The sequence below is a fragment of the Montipora capricornis genome, chromosome 4 (genome assembly GCF_036669925.1).
Source record: "Montipora capricornis isolate CH-2021 chromosome 4, ASM3666992v2, whole genome shotgun sequence".
NCBI classification, from domain to species: Eukaryota; Metazoa; Cnidaria; class Anthozoa; order Scleractinia; family Acroporidae; genus Montipora; species Montipora capricornis.
The window spans coordinates 14,964,277-14,976,109 of record NC_090886.1 but is presented as its reverse complement, the minus strand read 5'-3'; positions in this window follow the sequence as shown (position 1 = coordinate 14,976,109).

The following is an 11,833-nucleotide window of genomic DNA, read 5'->3' as shown; positions in this document are numbered from 1 at the left end:
AGAAGTTGTGAGGGAACTTGAAAATTATCAACATGTCAGCCCAGAAGCCAATGTTTCTCGCTTCTCTTTTATTTGTTATTCTTCAGACACTGGAATGCTGTATTTCAATACCACACAATTCAGTGCCTTCTGATTTTCTGTAGCACGTACCACAGGCAAGCCAGTGTATGCTTCACAGAAGCATCTAGTTTAATAATCATTATGTAGAAACGAGAGCAGGTTCGCTAAGGCGCGAACCGAGGGGTCCTCCTTGAGCTCACGGAATAATCTCCGTTTTTTTTAACAATTTTTAAATTTTTTTTTTGAATAAATACTAGTGGGAAGCATACAGCAACAGAACTTGTCAACTTTACAATTCTCAATAATTAAAAAAAATTGTGTAAAAAAATTCAAAGAAATTGGAACGATCAGAGAGAAAAAGAGCCCTGCTGTCATGATTGAAAACACTGTATTCGTGACTTGGGCAAAATAGAAAAACAGTTCGTTTTAAAACGGAATTACGCCTTACAGCTAAAAAATGTTATCAGTAACTAGTAGTAGTCATGGATTAGTAAAGTGCCTTCGATGTCTAGTAAAATAATACTTTTTATTGTACTGATTGGCCAGAAATATTCAGGGAAAGTGGATTTGTGGGGTGCTTTCAGGCAGTACGCAGGTTGAACTTGAATCTCCTATGAAAGGAAACTGAGCTGACACAACTCGGCATCGTTGCAGGCACGAATTGCCGCGCGGGGGCGAATTGCAGCGTCTGTTTCCTACAAAACACACCACCACTACACAGCTTTCTGGTGTTCTGATTGTTCTGATAAGTAGCTTTAGTCATATTTGCAAGCTAGTGATTCTTCGAATTAACAAATCGAAAGTGGTTCAAAGAGGTCAAAATGTTGTGGACTCACGATCGATACCCGCCAAACATTCGGGACATTCGTAAAACGACACCGATTAATATGCGTCCATCTTCGTCGGAACGCAATAACTTCAATAACACACGCGCATTTTGATTGGTTCTCACCCATGATCTATCGGAGGACAGACGTACAGCTGACTTCATCATCAAAACTTTCTTTTAATGGTGGAAAGTTCTGAAACTTTAGATGATATTTTACCAAAGATTTACGAAGATTTAGTCTTGCCGAGGCTGTGGATAGTTACGTGAAGCAAGAAGAAGAGAGAAAAACGCGTTCCTTTATCGAAAACTTTAGACAATTACCTAGGTCGATTCTTCTTTCGAAGCGACGCTCGTTTCGGGTTTGACAGTAGCGTGATTCTCTGAACCAATCACGATTCTTTGTTAAGCGCAGCAACTAATCAGTTGGCTCTATTTTATATAGACAATAGATCACGCTCGTCAAAGTGCTATTTTCCTGTTTTTGACGTCACCTGTGATCTATTGCTGAACAGACGCACTGCAACATAGCCTGCGAACGCAGACGTATTTCCGGCGGAAAAGTGAAGTGATGCTATTTGCCTCTCCCCTCGGGGCTTTTCAGGACTAATTTACGATACTTTATGGGGGACTTTGGCCCGACTGCTTCTTACGCAGTTTATAATTAATTTTAGGAAGTGAAAGATGCCACCGTCCGGATAAGGTGTTTTTGATGAAAGCACAACGACTTAATCCCTTCGCGATTTCCCTTACTGGATGCAGTAGCGTCAAGATCATGTTTGTAATGAAAACAGGGAGGAGTGTTGCAGACAGTATACTTTGTAAAGTAAATCGGCTGTTCGATTACCGTGTCACAGGCGTTTTGGTTTCCTTAATTTAGCGCGAGTGGCCGTATCAACGGGGTGAAATTATAGAGGATTCTACTGTTTGGGATTTAAAATTGTGGCCGTTGGCTGTATTAACAAGTGATCACATATGACAGACCACAACATTGGCAACTCCATTCCCTACTATTTGCCGGTGAACATACTGTTTGGTTTCTTTTGAAGGGGTAAGAGAATCGGTAGATTTAATTTGTCAAGTGCTAAAGTTTCTTGCTCATTGCTTAAGGAAATTCAACGACCGTTTAAATCAGCTCTTCGTAAATTGGATAACTGATAACTAATTGTGTCTGACCAGACAGTCATTGATCCTGATTTTAAAGGCAGCAAGACTAAGACTTTGACAATTTTGAATGAGCCGTGTGGAATCTCTTTCTTGTTGATGTTAGACGTAGTATCTGTTTGCGATTCCTTACAGCAGGTTGTTGTCCTTTTTAGAATGAATGGCGACGAGGTTTTACTTCAGTTATTAATCTGCCAAATGAGATAACTCCAGTTCACGTATCGTCCTTTGAAGGCTTTGGAAATAAATTTTTCCTTGCATCAAACACAAACATATTTCAAATGTTGAGAGTTATACTGGATAACAGTGCAGACAACCGCAGAAACTCGTCAGCAGTGTTCGAGCAGATTACTGGTCTTCGCCCTCATCCCATGTACAGTGACCAAGATGGACCAGCCCCCTCAGCTAGGCTGTCAAGTATTTATGGCCTTCGGAGTGTCCGAAGCCCTTGTTTTATTGCTGATGCTGGCAAGCTTCGTTTATACACACCAACCAGAGAGGTTCAAAATTGGATGGAGATTCTTCCAACGGAATTCAAGCATCTGTCCTTGCGCAGTGCACTTATTGAGAGTGTGCAATGACAATGCTCGATGAAACAAGTGTTGTCAGGGGCGTGTGAAACCACGTTCAAGTTGCTGATTTCTACCACGTTGATATCCAATTCATCATTGGAGACCCAGAAGCAGATTGTGGGCAAGGGGAAAGTCAAGGCCTCGAAAAGAAAAATGGACAACTCACACTTTTTTTGATCCATTTTTTCCCGCCTGTTTAATATTTCCCAATCCCGCCCCTACTGACTGCCATACGAAATCCTAGGATGGATCCAAAAAAGTGCCAGCGTTTTTGAGTCGACCGGATTTCATTCTTCACAAGCCGCATAATAGGGAGTTTAAACCACAACGGCTACGGTGAAGAAAACGTCATTTCAAACTATTACTGAGTTTGAGCTGTTCTAAGTGTTTCACGATGTTTCCATCTTGTTTATGTTGTACAACACTGGCGAAGTATGCTACAACCAGATTGGTATGTACGGATTTTAAGCAAAGACAGAGAAGGAAACATTCACCGTTGTTTGTCTTCGTTGTCGACAAAACCTGAAAGATTCTCAAACAAACTTTGCTGAATAACATTCTAGCGTTCTTAATGTGGTTTTGACATTTCTACGCACTCTTCAAACTCTTCACTACTTTTCCGAAATGTCTGGTAAATCTGTTTAGAAAAAAAAATGTCCAAGTCTGACTTCGGATATTCGAGAATTGTAGCCCACCATCCTTCCCGAATAGATATTTACTGAAACTAGACGCTCTGTGAGCGTAAACTGGGTTGCTTTTGGTTCGTGTTTGTCCTCCTCAAGATTTCGTACTCATTCCCAAACACATTCCCAACTTTCCAAATTCCTTTTTTATATGAAGACTGTGCACAGTTGAGTGCAAATGAATACAAAAAGCCGGCTATGCAACAGAGATCCGACTTGAATGAAAACAGATGCATTCAAAGAGTTCGATTCCTTCAATGAGATTGTTAAACCCATATCCAACCAGACAAAGTTACCACATAATTTGCCATTTGGTTTCAGTGTTGTACATAACATCACAGTTAATTAAATATTTAGCCGAACTATAAATCATTGCTGGACGCCCGATCGAAAGATGCAATTGAAGATTCCAAATGTTTATTTTTCTCCGCCTGTCTTGTTTGTCGAATTGACGTTCTTTTTTGAGCTCCCATAAAGGTACATTTTGTTTAAAGATCCAATAAAACGCCATTCGCGTTACATCGAATTCGAAGCCATTGCAGCTGAATTAAATATTCTACTGTGTCCACCGAATAAAATCTAGCTACACATTTCTACTACCCCCTGAAACATACCAACGTTACGCACACAAGCCTATAGGCACAAAGACAATACTTAGCAGCAGAATGACAGGAAAGTACAGTGGTGCATTTATATAGCGCCTTTATCACAAACGTCTCAAAGGCGCTTTACAATGATCAATTTACCCCCAGCGGACTGGAAGCATATACAGGCGCAAATGGCAGCCACTTCTAAGCAGTCCATGCATGCTGGTACTCATTTTACCGACCTCGGAAGGATGGAAAGCTGAGTGAACTTTAGCGGGAAAGAAGGTCGCCAAATATTCCACTCTCGGCAGAACCGGGAATGGAACCCGGGACCATAGGGTTGGAAGGCAGAGATCTTACCACTGCGCCAACCCGTCCGCCCGAAAGATCCTATTGCGCAACTTTTCCAATTTCCGACACAAGAAACGGAAAATGCTACACATTTTTAGACTAAATTGTCGAATGGCAACCCTGTAATTATGTAGTTAGCGCGGTAAGCGAGTCATACGATGACTGGATATTGCATTAGCGTGCAACAAAAACACAATTCTTTAAGGTGATTCCCTTGTTTTCCACCCCGCATCTCATACTGCGCATAACATTGCGACTTCGGAGATGGCGGCGTTTCATCCCGGTCATCTAAAGACAGGCAATAAATGCCGCCTTTCCTGTTCAAGAGCTTCTAAGAGCAATCATGAGAACACTTCTCGGCTAAGAAGGTGTTGTTTTGGAACTCTCCCCAGTCCTTTTGCGAAAAATGATCATTTTGAATCCGAAATTGCCCCTTTACCATTCATTATCATAGTGTTGCGAAGAAACGAGCACGGTGACCCCCCGTTTTTAATGATTTTATTTACTCGTAATAGGTACACGGAAAAAGTAGAAGTTGTAGTATTTACATATAAATGACGTGAAAGTGCATTTGGAGCCCGGCACTGATGAGTGCAAGGTGATGACTGTAGCGGTGCAATTTGCTTACATTTCTTTGCAAGATTAAGAAATTTGAAATCACTTTACTTAAATATTATAGCTTGAACAAACAAGTAGATTCAAGTTTTGAGTAATACTCAGTAGCTTTTGCTACATGACAACAATTTATCCGGTTGATTTAGTTTCGAACGCTTCTCACGTAATTCGGTAAAAAACACTTAGAATAACGCGAAAACAAGCACGGTGACCCCATCTTTTTATTGCATTTTTTTAATGTCCTGTGTATGAATATCAATTGTGTCAAGTACATCATTTTCGTATTTTGGATAGTACATCATTTTCAAGAGAATTACCTTTATACATATTTCCCAGTTAATCTGTCGCATAGTCGACTGTGGTTTTGGGGTGATCACGATTGCCTCTCAATGAGGAGATATGGAATTCGAATCCTACTTGGGCTGCCTCCGCTGACTAGTGTCTGCGAGGCAAAGAAATTTTACGCATGTGCAGCCAAATCGAGATACCAAAAAATATATAGTAGTCCAAAAACGGAGCTGAATGCTATACTTTGTTCTTGAGCGTCATTGGTTACCTGTAGAGTTTAAGATTATGTTTGAAATACTTTTATTGGCATTGTCACGTAATAATTTTTATTTGTCACCAGTTTGTAGATATAGTTTTAGCCACTCGTCCTGTTCGTTAGTGTGAGTGTTAACTACCTCTTGTACGATTCCCTAATGTATTATGTATTATCTGATTAAGTGTTATAGAACTTCTTTTAAGTGTTGTAATGTAGTCATCTAAAAAAAAAAAAAAAACAAATGTCTTGTCGTAATTTGAATAAATTAGTTTAACTATATATAGATGTAAAAAGTCGTGGGAATTGGTTGGTTGTTGAAGTGGTGGTTGTGGAAGTGGTTGGTTGTTGTCAAGAGGGAAGGCCAATTTTAGAAGAAAGTGGAGGGCAGAAACGCTCAAACAGTCAATGCTGAAAGTCTTTAGCAGACCCTAACCGTACATCAAGACAAAACCCATTGGTCTAAGGTGGAGGAACGAGCGAAGAGAATATTACTGTACGACTCTTTCGTAAAAAGGAAAACGGAAAGGCTGAGCGCCGGAGTTGACAAAAGAGGAACAGGAAAAGTAAAGTCCGAGAGAGATACCGGACCGAGAAGCAGTTGGTTTAAAGCTGCATTGCTGGCTGAGCTTTGTTGGTTTGCGGGTTAGTCGGTTTGTTGGTTTGTTGCCTTTTGGAGTGAAAGCCAAGAACTGAACTGTTTAATATTGTAAATAATATTATATAAAGTAAAGTATTTAATTTATTCAGTGTTGTCATTTAAATATATATAAACCATTAAGAAAATCTAAGTAAGATTAGTTAATTTAGAGATAGTCACTGTAGTAACTGTTATACTTGTTGTTAACTTATCTTTACTTAAAAGTCGTACCCGTTTTCTTAAAATTTATGCTGTGTTGCGGGTTTGTGGGAAGGGGTGTGAAGTGCGTTTTCTTACCCTTAGTTTTCTCCTGTTCTCTCCTCGCAATCTTGCGAAACCCAGGGGATCGCGAACCGTCACAGGCATACAAACCCCTTGACGTTTTAGCACCACCATCTATTTCCAGAATTTGAAGATTTCAGTCTCATTCCAGGCCGATACGTTCAAATAGCCAGGAACTTTTAGTTCTTCTTAAGCGCAGGCGTAAAACGTATGCTGATATCGATCTTTTTATGTAGCAGCTCCGAATATTCTTCCTTCAAATATTAGAAAGTCTACCTCAGTACACGACTTTAACAGGAAACTTGAAACACGTTTATTTTTGCGCGATGTACATTTATTATTATTATTCGATTCGATTCTCTCCAGTTGTCGGGTGTTCTACTGAGTAATGTTTATTGTGTCTCAGAAACTCCCCGTAGCTTAGAGAAACAACACTTTCCGCAACAGGTGAGAAGTTCCAAGGATGGCCGATAATTGTACACTTCCAAGGAGTCAGGTACATCTAGCTTGCCAAACCAGGTCTTTGCACCTTTGGTGATATGCTTCCAAGAGCACCAATCACGATAGGTATTATTGTGTTTTTCGAGGCTCTATGAATCCTTCTGATTTCAAATGCTAGTTCCTGGTACTTTTCAACCTTCTCCTCTTCAGTTTTGATGATGTTCTGGTTCGCGGGCACAGCTATGTCAATAAGTGTCCATTTCTGTGTGTCTTTATGCACTAGAGTAATATCTGGTCGATTATGTTTCAGCACTTTGTCTGTGTAGATAGTCATGTCCCAGGTAATCCTCACTTCTCCAACCAACTGAGCCACCGGTGCGTGACGGTTTTAGCACCACCATATATTTCCAGTCTTTGAGGTTTTCAATCTCATTTTAGGTCGATACGTTCTAATAGGTAGGAACGTTCAGTTCTTCTTAACAGCAGGCTTAAAACGTATGCTGATATCGATCTTTTTCTTTAGCAGCTCCGAATATTCTTCCTTCAAATATTAGAAGTCTACCTCAGTACAGTTGTTTAAAAGGAAACTTGAAATACGTTTATTTGTGTCCCACATCATGGGACCATACTTGAGCGTCTTTTTCTCATCTTTCTTGGCTCTACTCTCAATCCATGGGCAGCTCATTTCAATCGTGTAAACTTCTTTCCTCTCGTGGCTGACAAGACGCGCGTCTATCCGATTTGCTCTTACTTCGTTGTGCTCTGCATAGATGGGAATATCCCAAAACGCTTCACTCGTGGTGTTCTGGTAGGATGGTTTTGGCATCGCCGGTGAGTACCGAGGTGGAACCTCTTCTATCAACTCATGTTCTCGGAGGAGCTCAAAAAACAGAATCTTCAAGGCTGCATTATGCCTGTATAGGTACTTGGTTTGTGCCAGGGAGGAACATCCAGCCAGTACATGTGCAACGCTCTCAGCTACCTTCCCACATAACCTGCATAGGACTTCACCGTCGGTGGAGGTTTGCGTCTTTTCCTTTGTGTAGAGCTTCGTAGGTAACAACTGCTCATATAGCTCATACATGCCCGCGATGGTATATGTAGGGCATGTAGCCCAACCTTTTAGCCATGCAAAGCAGCTGGTTATGCTTAGGCTATCATCGTCCCATCTGATACGGAATAACGTTCCTTGCCACCTTTTTTCTTTAGCGATCTCCAAGAACTGCATCTCTTGAGATTTCTTCAGCAGATTCCCAGCTCTAGCTGCAGTCACCACCTTTCCTTCCGTTGTAACACACGGGATTTAGGATATCAAGCTGAAGTGTGATGTTAAGTTCTTCAGCGTACTTGGCTGCTTCCTTTACAAGTGACTGGTGACCTGATGCCATGGCGTGTTCTTCAAATTCTCCAACTGCTCCCACAGTCTGGTCCGAATTCTGATACAATTTCAGTAGCGATTTGATTTTAGTGATCTTATACTCGTGTTCGACTGATTGCAGGCCTCTACCCCCTTTCTCCCTCGGTAGGTATAACAAAGAAGTTAGGCTAGCTGGGTGCTTGCCACCGTTCTCAACTATGATCTTCCGAGCTGCTCTGTCCACACCTCTTAACTCTGATAGAGACCAATGTTGTGTCCACATTAAGTACCGCAGCACCGGGAGTGCATACTGATTAGTTGCCTGTACACGGTTACAATCCGATAGGGGGCTGGACCATATAATAGATATCCTGCGTAGATACTCTTTAGCTGCACACGCTAAAGCCAGCCGTTCATCCTGCCGAACGTTCTCCAGAACCCCCAGGAACTTGTAGTGTTTTCCCTCCCCAAGATCCGTGATGGTAGTTGTCTCGTCCATCCTCATACCAGACTCGTCTAACACTTGGGCTCCTCTCTTCACGTGTACCACTGAGCACTTTTTCTGATTCCAGTGAAGGCCAATATCCTGCATCGCTCCTCTAGTTTCCTTCAGCACTCGGTTCAGCTTGCTCTCGGAGGCAGCAAAGACCTTCAGGTCGTCGATATACAGGAGATCGGTGACTTTGACTCCTACAGGCTTGGATAACCGGTATCCCTCCGTTGCCCGCAGGCGCCACGCTACTGGGTTCAGGCACAGTGTAAACAATCTAGGACACAAAGCGTCCCCCTGGGGTAGCCCCTTCATGAACCTTATTTTTCTGGAAGTCTCTCGCCCTTGCCTTGTTGTAGCTACTACTTCAGTATTCCAGCTCGCACACAACTTGCGTATGACCTTACCCAGCCAGATGGGAAGCCTGTGCACGTCAGTCATTGCGCATAGCCAATCATGGTCGACGGAGTCGTAAGCCTTGCGCACGTCAATCCATGCCATGCTTAAGTTCCGTTTGCCTCTCTGGCAATCCAGCATTACTGCTCAATCGATTAGCAAGTTATCCATCGTACCAAAACACCCTGATTTCGCTCCTCTCTGCTGGCCTTCCATCAGGCCATAATGTTCAAGGTGTTGGTCCACAGGTGCCAGGAGGCAAGATGTAAACCACTTATACATGTTATTTAGACAAGTAATAGGCCTTTGATTTTCACTCAGGAACTCGCCTTCTTTCGGAGGGAGGTTTTGCCTTCAGAAAACCACTCGGGGTAATCTTCGTCGCTTTTAGAAACTTCTTTGAAGCTCTCGACCACACCCTTGTGCAGGGTGCCAGCATGTTTCCACCAAAAGTTAGTAATTTTATCAGGCCCTGGCGCGCTCCAGTTGCGCTTCTTGGACAGGACTTTGACCGCTTCCGCTACTTCGAGAGCCCATTCGCTGGCCGTTGGTGGTGGTACTTGCTCGTAGATCCTGCAACCAGGCCACGTTCTTATTCCCAGTCCCTCTCTCCTCCCACAACTCTCTCCAAAACCCGCTCGCCTCTTCAATGTTTTCAAACATTCGCGAATCATCTCGAGCACGTTTTCCAGGATCTTTATATCTTGGTCGCTCATTCTCTGGGTCCCTCTTCAACATCTCACTCAAATTCGCAAACACTCTACCAGGGACCGTGTTAAACTGTTGGTTAATTACACGCGAGACCTCTTGTTTCTTTTTCCTGTCAAACCCACGTTTTAACTTTCGGAGCTCCGACTTTTTTTCTACATGTAGCTAACCAAACCTGCCACAGAAATGGTTTTGCATTCTTTTTGGAGCTGACACCTATTTTTCCTTCCTTTTTTCGTGATCTTCCTGTTTTCTTTCAACCTCTCGATTTCCGCTTTCGCGATTGACAATTGCTTTCTGATCTTCCCCGCCTCCTGGTCGTAAATTGTTTTAAGCTTTTCCTTTCTGTCCTGCGATCTCTCTGCCTTTATTGGCCCTTGTTTTTTCCGACCTTTCATCAACAAAAACGCGCAAACCACCGAGTAAAGAACGCAATTAGCTAACCACAGAAAACCAAACGGGCTCTGCGTTGGTGTTACCTCGTAGCGCTCCATCAATAACTTGACCGCTTGGTTGATTTCTTCCAATTCTTTTGGTGATGATGTTTCTTTTGTCCTGGTGTCAATGTCACGTTGGGAATAGTCCCCAGGGTGGGTGCTAATTATTTCCATTATCCTATTTGCGGGCTCTAACAATCTACACATTTCTTGATCTTGGGTTAAAGTTGTATGCAAATCTGGTTGTGAGAAAAGGTCACCATTGTCACACTGTTGATATTGGGACAGGGTTGTATGCAAATCCGGTTCTTCTTGATCAGCATTTATTGCTATTTGGTGTCTGTTATTTAAGACCCCTTCTGCGTTATCTCCACCTCTGTTCCCTTTTATTCCATCAATGATAGTACTAGTTACGCTGCCTAAGGATTTTTCAAGTCGAGCGGCTTGGTCTCGCAAATTCTGCTTCGTGAGCCCCAGATCTTCGTGTCCCATTTGATCCCATAGTTCTTTCATAAGTTCCATATACCCCTTTCGTCTTCCATTATCCTTAACTGGCGGATTCTCCGATTTTGCGAGTAATAGCGCTTGCCGCTTGCAATCCAACAGGTCGCTGTTCATTTGTTCCGACCATCTTATCCTTCCCGCTCTCGCATTCCTCCCGTTTAGTGATTGCTCTTCAAGATCTGCCATAGTGTCGGTTTAGCGTACTTCACTTTCAACTTCTAATCGTATAAATCCGCTCTCGGTCGTCTCCTTGTTAGATAAACAAGATGCAAAGTACTCAGAAGTACTTAAGAATATGCCCAGACGCTTCGAGCTTGGCTTGCTTTCGTTTAGACAGGGCTATGAAATATAATTATGGAGCTACTTCAAAGCACATCTTCTCTACTTGCCGCCATATTATGGCCATATTATTGTCGCCATATTATTATTATTATTATTATTATTATTATTATTGTCATTATCATTATCATTATTATTATAACAATAAAATAAATGAAGACTTGGGTCGATCCAGCACGCGGCAGATTTGAAAGGAAATAAACAAATAGTCAATCTAATTCAAGTTGTAAAGTAGTGAGACAAAGAAAGCAACGTGAAAGAACGGGCTAGCTATAGGGCGAGTTTGCATCATCATTTCACAATACAAGCTTCGAAAGGAAGTACTTCAATTTATGTATTTCATTTCATTTTGTTACAGTTCAATGGAAGAAGTACAGCTACCGTAAGGGTGACCTGTAAAAGAATCATAGAACCAATACATAAAATAAAGTTTCCGGTGTTTCTTGAGTACAGTTTGTGGCGTTACCATTTTTAAACCCAAAACTTGAATATCTCTGGAACGAAAGAAGATATTCCAAAATAGAAAACACCATTCTTCATCATTTTGAAAGTTCTTTAAAGTAAGCAAAAGACATCTTTTACTTCATAGGCACTTTAAGAAAGAGGGTCATGAAGGCAAAATGCCAGTCACGCTGGTTACTTTTCTAAGAAATCCCAGTCCCTCCTACTAAAATCCCAACCGGAGTTATGATAGGAAAAATATAATTTTGGAGCATCGATATGGTTGTATGAAGCAGTTAATGATGCCTCAAAACGAAACGTGACATTACTAGAGAAAGGAGGCAATAAAGACGATGCGAGCTATAATTTGTAGCTGCGTGGGCTTGCTTAACCAAGTGT